The following is a 14500-nucleotide window of genomic DNA, read 5'->3' on the forward strand; positions in this document are numbered from 1 at the left end:
CATACAATACTTTTCAGAGTTAAACAAACTTAAATCAAATAGATATGAGCCTATTTTGATGAAAACTAAATGAAAATAGCAATATTCTATGTATAATTAGAAATAAAGTCACCAGGCATGAGTTAATATTTTGATATATTTAAAACTTGGTTAGGGAAAATACATGCTTAATAATAAGTACAAATTTAGAATTCAGCATAGTACTACGAGAATGATCATTTGTTGGATGAAGGAGTAAAGAGCGTTAGATCTTCTTGTAAAGATCTAACCTTAAAAAAAGTCACCCAGAAATGAGAGAAGACCACATAAAGAAATTTTACCTGATGTGCAAGTAGCATTGAATCTTTTCGCTGTGTATTATGCACTGCCTGAGGAATGTCTCATCTCCTAGTGATACACAATGGACATTTTCCAGTATGGCATATATACCCTCCCCTGGCTCATCAATGAAACCTGACTCTTTCATCTGGTGAATCCTGAAACGTGGGAGTCTTCATCAGGTTGTTCTCATAAGGCTGACCTCGAACTCACCAGTTTATTCTCCAAAATAGACCCAAAGTCTCACCACTCACTCCAACTTCTGGCACAGTTACTCGTTCTTCTGTCTCAAGATTTCTCAATGGACTTACTTTACAAACCTCCTGACTCCCCCCTTCATTTGCATCTATGCCCCCAAGAGTCTATTCTCCATCAAACACTCAGTGTCTTCTCGTCAAATGTTATTACTCTGCTCAAAACCCTGTAATAGTTTCCCAGTTCACTCAGACTAAAATCTCCAGTCCATGCAATTAATTGAAAGGCTTTCACATATCTCATCTCCTTCTGCCTCTTTGAACTTGGATCCCACCATTCTCCCCAGCTCTCACAGCTCCAGTCATCTGGTGTCTTTGTTGCTCCCACACACGCAGTTTTGTCCCATTTTTCACTCTCTATTCCCTGTGTATCAGAATTCTCCTGCATGTATCTACAGGCTCATTCTCTAGGTCCTTCAAGGCTTTGTCTCCGATCTGATGCTACCCACTGAAGAAACTCTTCCCAGCTTCTCTTCCCACAGCTCTCTAGCCTTCCTTCTCCTGCCTGCATCCTGCTCCTCGTGGAGTGCATATATGCATATTCCACCTCTCTCCCTTGCAGTCCCACATGGCAGCAGGGAACTTGCTCTGCTCACTGTGGTTTCCCAAGCATATAGGACAGAGGCCAGCGGTAAAACTGGCTTCACTCCGACTCCAGAAATGTGCTCAGTTTGAAACATCAGGTCCAAAACCCACACAGTAGGGATTCTGACACATAAAATGAAACTGAAAACCATCATCATGTTTTTTGTTCTTGAATTTTTGTACCATTTTTACTTAACTTCAAACTACTTTGGCTATGATGTCTTAGTGCCTTTTAATCAAATTTTGTCACAAAGATATTTCCCCAAGTACTGTATCAAAAGTACAGGAAGGAGACACCAAAGAGATACATGTGAATTGGCAAGAACAGAGATTATATATATATATATATATATTGATATACATATCAAATTTGATATATATTTATATTTTTATATATATATATATCAATTTTTGAAAATACTTAGTGTCTTGTACATTTATATTTGTGTCATTGTGGCAGGGATATAGCTTTGCAAAAGCAGATCTTGAGGTCAACTTCCAGTACGAAACGAATAAACAAACAAACATAAATAAATAAATTTTTCTCATCAAAAATTTTCTGTGTTATATATTTACTTCTCGACCTCAAGGTATATCATTTCCCGTTTTAAAAGTAATACTTCTCACCCTTCGATTTCCTAATGTCTTCTCTGGTCAGTTTTTCTCTCTCAAGAATCTATAACAGGAAAATTGCACTGATAGGGCTCTAAGGAGTTAACAAATACTTTCACATAATTATGTTCTTTGGTGAAAAAAGCAGGGCAAGCCAACCATTTTACTGAGTTCAGAGAAACTGTTCACCTATTTCCTCACCTATTGATCATCACCCACCCGTAACACAGTTCTAACTTAACTGTAGGCTAAGCATTGTTCAGGCCAGATTCCACAATATGTCAGTGCAGTGAAATTTGGAATTTCCTGAAGGTACTGATACGCTGGCTGATGACATAAAATACATATTTAAGAAATAGAGTAAAAGCAGGTAAATGTTTCACATTCACTTAGAACCTTTAGTTTTGAGTCTGTATTTGCTTTTCACTGAACTTTTACAAAGATAATAGAGTAGGAGTTAGTTTCCTTAATGGGCAAAATCGACGATTATGCTGTTGTGACAAATAATTCTCAAATTTCAGATTTCCCACAACCAACACTGTCCTACCATGTCTCATGTGTATTGAAAGCCTACTGTAGCTGTTCAGTCTCTGTTAAGAATACAGGAAATGAGAAATGAAAAATGTAGAGAAGAAATGGTCTCCCTTATTTTAGAAGGCTTACAACTTAATTATACTCTTATTAGTCCAATTAAGTCATATTTCAACTACTGAATTCAGAGTTTGATGTATTCATCTTCTACAAAAAGAGACAAGGAAATTCTCAAGGTCAAGCTTGATGTCCAATGGTATTGGGAAGTATAACTCTCCCTTGGGGATTAAAGACAAGAGACAGTGAAATCTACTGTGCTGCCTAGATTTGGATGGGGAAATTAGAACATAGAAGGAGTAGATGGTAACTGGCCAAAGTGTGAATCACACATCAAAGTCAGGATCTAAGGCCAATTATGATTGTATTGAGCTAAGCCATACTGTTAGAAAGGTCAGCAGCAGGGTCATGGAAATCTCAGGAAAAACATCCTCCTTGTCAGTGAAGAATCCAGGTCTCCGTATAACCACCCTCATGGTCCATGGCCACTGCTGTTCCTCAAACCCATTTGCACCTCTCATCCCAAGTGGAAGATCACTGATGAGGTTGGTTGTCTCTGAGTACCCCAGGTCTTCAAAAAACAAACTTCAAAAATGATCCTAAAATTACAATTGTAGGCTAAATTCCATGACCCTAACTTTTTTTGTGACTATCATAGTAGTTAAATTGACTAGTCCCTAATTTCCTTCATGATTTTAACATTAGTGAAAATAAAATTTCTTGGGCCCTTTATTACTGATATGTTACCATTCCTTTTTTCATAATTTTTTTATTATAAGTTACAAACAGAAAGGAAAGTGATATTCAATGGTGAAAAAAGATGGCTATAAAAACTCATTCTTTTTTGGCTATTGAAAATAATAAATAGTATATAAAAAATCAATCCTTTCACATCTTTGTAAAGAAGAAATACATTAAAAAGTGTTAAGAATATGCTTTGAAAAATTCAGATCATAGTTGGGCCAGGGATTTAGCTCAGTGACATTAGCACCTGCCTGCCAAGTGTGAAGTCATCAGTTCGATCCCGGATACAAACTCAAATGTGGGAAACTCTGGATTATAAGCAAATTGATTTCTTCCATAAGTAAACTACACAAAATTAATTTGTAGGCTGAAAAGTACCTTAAAAGCATAGAAGTTAAGTGTTATTATTTCTCACTGGAATAAATACAAAAGATTATGAAATAAAAAGGAATGTCAGTGAAGACAAATTGAAGTGTAGTTAAACTTTCACTTCATTTTAATGCTTAACACTATTAAAATTGTAGTGTCTAGGGATATAGCTCACCGGTAAAGCATTTATCTAGCATGTGTAAGGCTCTAGGATCAATACTTGGCATCACTAACTTAAAAAAAAAACTAAATAAATGAATAGATAAATAAAATTATAGAGTCACTGTTATTTCTTCCAGTGTTATAATGTTGTATCTTTTAGAGAGAAATATTACAATATTTATAGATGAAATTATACCATAAGGAATGGAAAACAAATGTCAGCGTAATACTCTGTGTCAGGAATGTTTGAAATATAGAAAAAAGGAGACCGAGTAAATAATAGTTAAATCTGGTTGTGGATGAAAACATTATGGTTAGTTGGACTTCTTCTTCCAGCTTCTGTAGTAATTTTTGTATCAAATTTCCATATTAAAATGCTTTTGGCAGTTTTGGGTAGTCATCCTTGCAAGTAGTGAAGATCATGGCACCAAATTTCTATTGCCTTTTTTTTTTTTTTTTTTTTTTGTCTTTTTCCTTTTTATCGGTACCGGGGATCGAACTCACGACTGCCTGCTTGCAAGGCAGGTGCTTATGCCGCTGAGCTAAATCCCCAGCCCCTTCTATTGCCTTTTTAAATTCTTGATGCTTTATTTCTCTGCTAAATCATATCATTTTAATTACTATTTTATTATTGAAACCAGAATACTGAAAAGTAGAACAAACATTGAAGACACTGTTTTCAAAGGCTGTAGCCAGCTTGAAAATAATTAATATTGGGGGCTGGGGATTTAGCTCTGCGGCATAAGCACCTGCCTTGCAAGCAGGCAGTCGTGAGTTCGATCCCCAGTACCGATAAAAAGAGAAAAAAGGAAAAAAAAAAGGAATAGAAAATAATGAATATTTTTTCTACTTGCACTATACCTTTTTGGTGATGGAGGGTTAGCTACTCTTCAGTTTGTCTTCACTGACATTGAGCATAATTTATTAGTACTTGAAGCATATAGACTATACAATTTTTCTCTGTCTTAATTCTTTAAACGTAGTATTTAACTTTGTATTTATGGTAACACCAGAATTTGGATGTGAAGAGGAAGGTCCCAATGCAGAAGACCCTTCACTGAATTTGGTGTAATAAACCCCAATTTTCAGAAACTTTAGTTGGTTATTACTCTCATAAAGACACTCACTGGAGGTGTATTTACAACTTAGCCTAAATCTTTGAGATGGTAACATAAGTTTCCTTCTAGTCATCAGTACTTTCTCTAAATTCCATAAAACAATATACAAACATTATCCTCAATAGCATACTTACATACCTTGATGTCAACTTGCCAATAAATATTCAGAGGGATATCTGAAATATCCTTGACCATACGTATTTAACCGACTTGCTTGTGGCTTACATGGTAACAATCTAATGATGGAATGTTTCATTCATGTCTTGAACAACATGTTGCTTTGTGGTTTTACATGGCTCAGTCAGATGTCTGTGAGATCCAGAAGAGTGAAAGTCCATGTAAAGATGAACTCACTAAACCAGCTCTGCGAATAGGAGGGTTGCACGGCTTTGTGAACAGAGTCATTGTGTGTGTGTTGTATTGTTGTCTGCTTTTTGTAGTGTTGACACTCAAGCATAACCACAGAAGAGAATTACATGGTATATGTAAGAAACCTTGAATTGAAGGATGTTTATAGCAGAATTTTAGTCCACACAGTATAACTGCCAGGCTGACAACATAGAGAAACAACTCCCACACCAAGAGTACTTGATTTATATATCCTAGATCAAAACTAAGATATATTCAAATTGGTTTCTCAGAATCCCCGCAAATTTCACCATCTTTTCTTTCCAGGTTATTTTCTCATTTCCTTCAAGACTTAACCACACACATTATTTCCTTATCATTTGGTAGAGGAAGTAACCATTTATACAAAACAAAGTACTGTAATTCTATTACAAATGGCAAAGAAGCGTTAAGACTGGCTCCAGAAAATGTCTATGTCAGCTTTTATTGTTCATTTTCTGTGTTACCTTGGGGAAATTACTGAACCACTTGAGGCCTCCCTTTTCTCATTTATAAACTACAACAAAGATCTGGGCACGGTGGCACACTCATATAATCCTATTACTTGGAGGGTGGAAAGACCAAAAGATCCCAAATACAAAGCCAGTCTGAACTACACAGTGAGAACTTATCTAATAAGTCCATTGAAGCAAAGTTATGCTTGAGTATCAGAGGATAGAATTTACTTCATGGAATTGTTATGAAATTTAAGAGGCAATTAATGAAAGTGCTTTGACTGTGTCTTGAACATAAGACAAACTTATTTAATTTTAGTTGAATGGAAAAGGAGAAGAAAGACATCATTTTTGCAAGTTAAGTTCTCCAAAGAAACACAAGTAAAAGATAACTGATTGGAGAAAGAAAACACAGATTTTAAAGAAAGAAGATGCTGAGTCAAAAAGATACATGCAATAGGAAAGATACAATTCAAGAAAGAAACCAAGGAGAAATATGTGTGTAGTAAAAATGAGCCCTGAAAATTGAATATTTTTGACTCAGGCACTTTTTTGTATACCTGCAGCATCAGGTAACACTTCAAATAACATTTGACAGTATGAATATTTTAATATTCACAATAATAGGTTTTAAAAATAAGACACCACTCGTGTGCAAAAAGTCACAGTTTGTAAAAAGGATGGATGAGAAACCTGTCATGATGTCTGTCACCTTTAAGGTACAGGGAAGCAGTGAGCCTGATATGGGAACTTAGATAAGGAAAGCACTTTATTGTGGTCACAAAGGAAACTGAGGCTGTTCTCTGTGGAAGTAGAGAAAAGATGGTATAAATGAGTTCAAACTCAAGTGGGCTTGAAGGGGTGCTTTTGCTGAAAGTTGCAAAGAATTAATATCATAGAGAACTGAGCAAACAGATTGAGGAGCTATGGAGGAGAAGACTTGGAAGAGATTTCCATTGGAACATTACTTGAAAGCAAAGGCAGCTAGCTGTCCAGGAATATAGACCAAGGCAAAGAGCTGCTCAATTCATGACAAGGTAGAAGCAAAAAGGAGAAAGAAAAGGAACCAGGTTCCCAATATGCTTTCAAGGGGATGCTCCCAAAAACCTAACTTTCTTCCATTAAGTCACACTTACTCACCTTATGACCATCTGTTGAGAGTGCTACAGTCATGCAGCCATTACTTTAGCAAATGACCCTTTGGAGACATTTAAAATAACTCATAATACTACCTCCTTTTACGCCCAACCACTACAATATATGACCTGGTGACAGAGGCTGGTGTTTCCTAGATTTTCAGCAAAAATCAAAATGTTTGCTGAAAATCTCTCTTTGGACGGTCTAAATAGCCCTCAGAGTCCCACATTTAGAGCTAAACTATTCTTTCAATTTAGCTTACATCTCTTCTAATAATACCTCTCAACCCATTTGTCCATAGTCAATGACCCTCTCAACTATGATTTCTGCTTGTCTCCTTCCCCAACACTTATTAACTCCTCTACCTTTTTTTAACCTTTAATGTATTTAATCACCATTTTCTGCTTTACTTTTAATTCCTACTTTTTCTCTCCACCAACATATTTGCCTTTTGATTGCTCTGCTTCTCATCAGGTCGCTTTTTACACATCGAAGAGTTACTTATAGGAATGTTGGCATTAGTATTTTTAAAAGGCATGTACTAATTTTATCCCACAGGGAGACATTTCTGAAAGAAGGGACAGTCAACACAAAACTGGAGATAAAGTTATTCATCACAGCTTCTTCTCCCTGCAACTCCGGGCAGCATATCGTGAGATATCAAGAGGTCAGAATATGCTATTGCAACACGTGACTCTGATTTTCAGACTATATTTAAACTTCAACTCTTTTAGCAATCGAAAATTCTATGGGTAGTATGCAGCTCACTCAAAATGCAGCATGAGGGAGGCTGTGTCATAACCGACACTTGTTTTGTGTTAGCAGATATTTTTGGAAGATTAAAATGGAAAACTAGCTGCTATACACAGCACTCAATGTGAAACCTTTTTATAGGTCACAGGGGATTTCTTTTTACTTTTGTAAATGGCGAAATTAAAAAAAGAAGAAAAAGGACACACGTATGCAACACATGCACACACGCGTGTGCACACACACACACACATTTACAAATAATCTAAAGAAACATAGGCCCCTTCTGAATTTTTCTTTCTTTGAAGGAAGCAGTGTAGGAAGAAGTCATAGAGAAAAACTAAAGAATTTTAGAGCTGGATAAAGCCATAAAGATCATTTCTTGGAATCCCCTCAAATCGCAGATGAGGAAACAGGCTAAAAGAGTGTGCAACTTTCCCAAGGTCACAGTTAGTTAACTTTTCAGCAGGGACTAGAACTTAAACCTCACAAATCCCAGGCCAGTCCTCCTAAATCATAGGGAAGGTGGGAAACAAGTGTTCTGCCCCCAAGGAATCACTTATCTACTTGTAGAAGAAGGATTTGCCTAGTTGGAGGGGACATGTCTGTGTTACCATACGTTTTAAAATATAAAACAATTTTCCAACAATTCTTCTGGAAAGTCCTTTTTAGGCAAGCTAAGCATCATCCTGCTGGGTTTTCCTGACTGCTGTGAGAAAGTGATTTCAGACCTAAGGTTACTTCGACAGACTTTGTGTACAAGGGATTGAACCAATGGCTTCTGAATTATGATTCCTGAGCTATTTGGGGTTTGGCATGCTTTGCAGTTTAGCAAAGAAGTAAATTTCAATTTCCAGCAGAGTGAATTTGGGGGAGGGGGAGGAAAAGAAATGGTTTTAACTGAAAAGTGAAACACAAACTGTGGGTTTTACTATGAAGGATAGACAGTAATTTCATTGTGCATGAAATATATAAGGAAAAGAGAAAGTGCTAAAAAGACCATAATAACAAAAACACAACACCATGATATGTGCATTAGCAAAAACACTAGACAGCCTTAAAAGAAGGCAATTGGGTGAAAGAAAATCTCATCTGTATGTAGCAAAATGCAGTCTCTTTTCTGATATGAAGAAATAATTATTCTCCAAGATCCTGTGGTCATTGCCTGTGCTCCTTACAGCAGAATAAGGGGTAGTGTAGCATCCACTAGGGAGAAATTCTATATGTCCCTGGCAGTGTGTTGGAACATACCAGAGAAAATTAACAGCTTTATGTCAGATAGGTTCCTGGATCATAGAAACCTCCTGTTGAGCATTTATCATTCAAGCTCAGTTTTGTCAACTGGCCATATTTCTAATCATATACACACATATCCCCAACAATCTTCCATACATAGGCACCCTCCTATGCCCCTACGCTCACACACAAATGCAAAGCCATCCATATGTTCGTGAGGTAGAACCCTGACTACAATTTTCTTATTGTCACAAATTGAATTTGAATATACAGTAAGCTAGCTGGGTCATGACCATTTTTCAAGGCCTGGAGATAATTTATCAGTTGAATTTCAAAGTTTTGCTCTCAGCCTTTCTGTGCTGCTCATTATTAAGTTGGAAAATATGTAATCATTGGAAAAGAAAAAATTAGATTAAATTCAGGTCAAATGTTTTGAATCAGTGTAAGTTAAGAGAGCATCTAGGCTCAGCTTTTTGTTTCCTTAATCTACCATTCCTTGAAACATAGTAGTGACATCCCCAACATCTTCTGATCTAGAGAAATAAAAGGCTGTGTATATCCTACCATTGCAATATGTGAAGTTCAATAAGATATTCTCCGTAGGCTCATATGATTAAAAAAAAAGATGATAGTTTAAAAATCTATTGCTTCTGAAATTCCAGAGCAAAATACAATTGAGATTTAGCAAAGAACAATGTTAAAAATACTGCTAAATCAGAGAAGAATCTGAACATTTAGCTGTCTCTCAAAAGCCTCAGCAGCAAATAATTATTGTAGAGCATTTATTATCCCAGATGCTGTACAAATATATTGTGAATTTCAATTCAGAATAGCCTTGAAAAGAGATGTTTCTCCGACTGTCATTTCATGCAGGAGAAAAATTCATTTTAAACCAGGTAAGTAACTTTACTTATCAACAAGGAAATTTGGCACATGAGACAGGATGGTTTGACCCCAGTGTACATCGATTTAATAGCATCTGGCAGGTAAGGAACAATGACAGCCTTCATGTTGAACTTTCCAAACTAAACACAATAGCTCCAGTTGGCAGATACACAACACTTCCGAGTGTATCTAAAGTACAAACAGAAAATAACTTGGATATGTGACAGGTAAAGTAACAGTGCAGAATTGCTCTTGTTTTTATTAACAGTTTACAGATGAGTTGATTCTCAGTTAGCAGTTATTTAACACCAGCATTTCCAAGGGACTGTCCTTTGGTATCATAAATAAAAGACATTTAAAAAAGAGAGAGTAAAGCACTCTGCTCCCCATACACGTTGTTAATAATTTAATAGCAAGTATAAGACAAGAACCAAAACATTTCTAGGGCAGGGCAGGGGATCACCATATTTTAATGGCTGTTTAATGAATGTTTTCCAGGATGGATGAATCCTATTGGAAAACTAAAGGGTACATAGAGTTTGAGAGACCAAGATTTTCTAGGTAGGAGAAATATTGACAAATGACCTGGTCTAGTACAAGGGTCACTAGTATATTTCTCTGGTAAACATGAAGGGATGGTAGGCAATACTGACTGATGAGATTGAGTCAGTAGTTTACTGAAAATGATATTTGCCTGAATTTGTTTTACTTCAATTTTTACTTTTTTCTATTCCTTCCTAAATCAGCTATTCAGAATAGCATTTTGTTACAAGTCGTAAAATGTCACACCAGCTATAACTAGAACTATGACTCTCCATGAATGAATTATATTTATATATAGTTTATTTGGATATAATTTATTTTAGATACCTTTAGGGATTCATTCCATTAGTCAAACTCAAAGTAACCCAGAGGAACATACATACTAAAAACAGCACTGTGTTCTGTGCAGTCAATATAAAGTCCAGGAAATTGACTTTTATAAATTTTCATTATTACATTGTCTGATGATATTCTCAAAATATCAAGAGTTTTCAAAGCAAAAAAAAATGTAATTATTGCAAATGTCTCCCAAGAACAATTGAAAAGTGATTTTTATTTTCTTTTTGTATTTGGCTGTGTATATTAAATTACCTGCATATTTCAGCAAACCTAAATGTACTAAACTCTTACAGTCCTGAAAAGTGTACCCAGGCTTTGTCATTGCTGTTATTTATTTGTCTTAATACAACATGTATGTTTACAATTAGGGGACTGAATAGGCAAATCTGCAGCTTGTCTTTGGATTCATCACTATGTTTATGAACAGCCTCACTCCCAGGAAGCATTGCATTTCTAAAATCCTTTTCACTTCCTTTCTTTTTCTTTGTACTTCTGTGTCACCACAGCTTAAAATTAACACTAGGAAAATCAAGGCACTGAAATATCATCTTGCATCTCAAGTAGTAGATTCTGTGAAAACAGCAAAGTAATAACACATAGCAACAAACTAATGGGAAATAACTTAGATTCAAAACAATGTATTCAATCATTTTGTTTTCTAGAGAGATAAATTGAAAGCCCTTGGTTAATGTAGTAACTAATAGTCCAAAGAATATAATTGAAGTGAAAAGCAAACAAGTGGGTTATATATTAGAATGAATTTCTGGTTTATCATTTAGGAAATGAGCTAAGATACAAATAAGTGATGTGAGTCTCAGTTCTTTTCTTGATTTAACAACTGACTAAACATACTTGGTACGAACAGAATCATTGCAAAAAAACCTTTATGTTGCTGTATTTAAAAATTTATATAGATATATCTACCTCTGATATTTCAACCACATTCATAGGAAGAATTTTTCTTTTAAATGAGAGCTCCAATTTTAGCATTAAATTCAGTAAAAATGATTTATTTTATTCAAACTCATTCATAATGAATTTAATTAAAATGATTTTGTTGTAGGTGTTTATACTAAGTTAAAACTGATCATTGGGATTTCTGACTGAATGTTTAAATTACTCTCCACCCAATTCTGAATAGCTTGTGCAGTCACCAACTCAGTAATCCTTCAACCACTTTCACTAGTCGACTCTTTCTAACTGTTATGTTATGCTTTGATATATTAGTGGGTAAATTTTATTGCTCATTTTAATTATCTAAGATTTATTTTCCTCTTTCTAAAAGCTTTTACTTTCACTCACTGTTACATCAAATGTAGAATCGAAATTCTTTGGGCTGATTTTCCACCAAGACAAACTTGCTTTGCCCTCAGATCCCAGTTCCACTGCTTTCTCTCCATCATATGCTCTCCTCACACATGCATGCCAACCTCCCTACTTCATCATTGTTTTCCTTGCCTTCTTTCCTATAAAATACAGGTGTTCTGCTTCTTGGAACTCAACCAAAGTTTCATGCCCCAACTGAAATGCCATCTTCTCCAAGTGTGTATCATGGACTGTGTCCTTGGTGATTGCCTTTGCAATGGCAAAAGAGTAATACACACTTGGCATATTTGAACATTCCATATCTTATGTTTTTCTCCTTTTACAAAAGATACTCACCACAATACTGTAAGCACAGAAAGTCCTTCATACACACTTATTGATTGATGGTTCTCTGGTTAACCTTCCTCAAAGTCCTCTATAAAGACTGATTTTAAAGAATTTCTATCTGCCTGTCATTTTACTATGGTGATTAAGTCATCCATCACTTGGGTTCAGTTTAGTACAAGTTTAAAGGTACATCCAAACAAACCATAGCTTCAGATTGAAAGCAATTCACTATTGTGAAATATAACATAGTTTGGTGGATTAGGGTAATAATGTGCACACATTTTTAAGAACTTTGTACCATAGCTCTTAATAACTGGAACACAAGACAAATACTGTCCATTATTACAAATAAAACAGAATTCCACTGACGTATAAGTCCTTCTAAAGCACCATTGATAGATTACTGTGGCATTCTGTAGGGTTAAAAGATAAATAATAAAATGCCACAGTTCACAAGAGTGGCATATTATTGGATATATGGGCACAATACTGTTCTTCTTCTTTATAATAAACAAATACATTATGTGGAGATTTTTCTTTTATGTGATTGACTTGTCCTTTGAGTATGATTATGTGTATTTCTAAGGTTTTTTGTGAATCAAATCATACAACTTACATATTATACAATTTACATATCATATTTCCCCTTTGATTTATGTAAAGATTATATTTCAGGTTTATTTTAATCAATAATTACCGAAGTACATTTTTATGTTTTGCTTTAAATATGATTATTTTTTAAAAATATTTAAATCATTATCAATTGATAAAATTCATTCCAGAAATTGTATTTTTAAAAGTCTGGGAGTAACTTTTGAGACACTTATTTTACTGACTTAACTTCTTTGACATTACCTAAACTTTTAAAAAATAATCTTACATTCACAAAATTTTAGCCACCAATCTTTTTCTAGATTCAGTTTCTGCCTCCTGTTTCTTTGTTTCTTCCTGAAAATCTGGAAATGAGAAAGAACAGTTAAGTTATTTAAATCCTTCAACAATTCGCAAAATTCAGACCTTATTTTGTAACCAGCAAGAAGAAAAAGAACAGTTATGCTTTCTCAATTTCTCATTCTTTTTGCATTAAAAACAGCCTAATTTTGAGAGAAGAAAATTAGGGCTTTAATAGTGAGTACTCAGGGATATTGGCAAGGAAAATACTTATCCATAGAAACAGACACGCAATTCCCTAGAGAACATGAGTATTAGTAATAACTTCACAGATTAAGTGAAACTCTGGTAAAATGGCAGTTATCAGTATGTGGTCATTTTTACCACTATGATTGAAACAACACTGACAAATTCATGTTCAGCTGCGATGCTTCAGCATGTTTTGTTGAGCATCAAAATAAGCTAAGGGCTTTTCTGTACTAGCACAACATAATTGTAGGTGAAAAATCCTGAAATGATTAGAAACCAGAAGAGTCCATTGAAACCCCCTTGGTGAATAATGAGAGTAACACAAGACAGAAAATTGTCTTTTGTGCTCTGGACTCAGGGATACAGGGATGATTCAGACATAAAGAACGTATCACATTTTTGTGGCAATAAAAGGAACCAGATCAAAGAAGAGCAAAGAAATCAATAGATTAAGACTGGTGATCCTATTTGAACATTTAGCTTGACACAGGCTTAAAATCACCAGCACCTCTTTAGGGCTTTCAACTTCACAGGGAATTCCAAAACATTCACTTCAGTTTAAGTTTTTACGAACTCGGTTGCTGTCATATTAAAACCTTGCTTTCTCCTCTAACAATCCAGAGTGCTCAGTCTTGATGTGAGTAAGAATCAGATGTGTTTGCATAGAAGAATTTGTCTCCTCTGCAGAGTTCCTGGTCCTCTTCCACCTACAGATGTTCAGTGCAGTTGACCTAGTGATGAGATTACCTTCACAGACTGAACAGTGTAGCTCCAAAGACATCCTCCCCTAACCTCCTTTCACTGTAAACGTGAGCTTTCTGCTCCGTTACCTGAAAGTCCAAAACTGCTGTTGTGTGTCAGTTATGAACTACATGAGAATCCATGCTCTCATGACTAAACATGGCAGCCACTGGTCCTCCTCAAATTAGAAAAAAACCTTATCTTCCGCGTTTTTCCTTCCAGATTGTTTTTACCTCAGAGTGTCTTTGCAATGACACCACAGTCCTGCGAAATTTTCTGAAAGAAATTTGCTGACAATTGGCTATTAACCCAGCCCATTTTAGATGCTGTTTTTTTTTTGTTTTTGTGTTTTGTTTTTTGTTTTTTTTTTAAAAAAAAACTTTCTTTATTATGGGTATTAGGCAGCATGACAGAATGTGCAAGGAACAATGTAGGCAGGGGGGACTTAGACTCCCCTTTAACTTACATCCTAGGTAGTCACTGC

Source organism: Cavia porcellus, unplaced genomic scaffold, assembly GCF_034190915.1.
Source record: "Cavia porcellus strain 051 isolate PalLab524CR breed Dunkin Hartley unplaced genomic scaffold, mCavPor4.1 scaffold_31, whole genome shotgun sequence".
In the NCBI taxonomy this organism is placed as follows: Eukaryota; Metazoa; Chordata; class Mammalia; order Rodentia; family Caviidae; genus Cavia; species Cavia porcellus.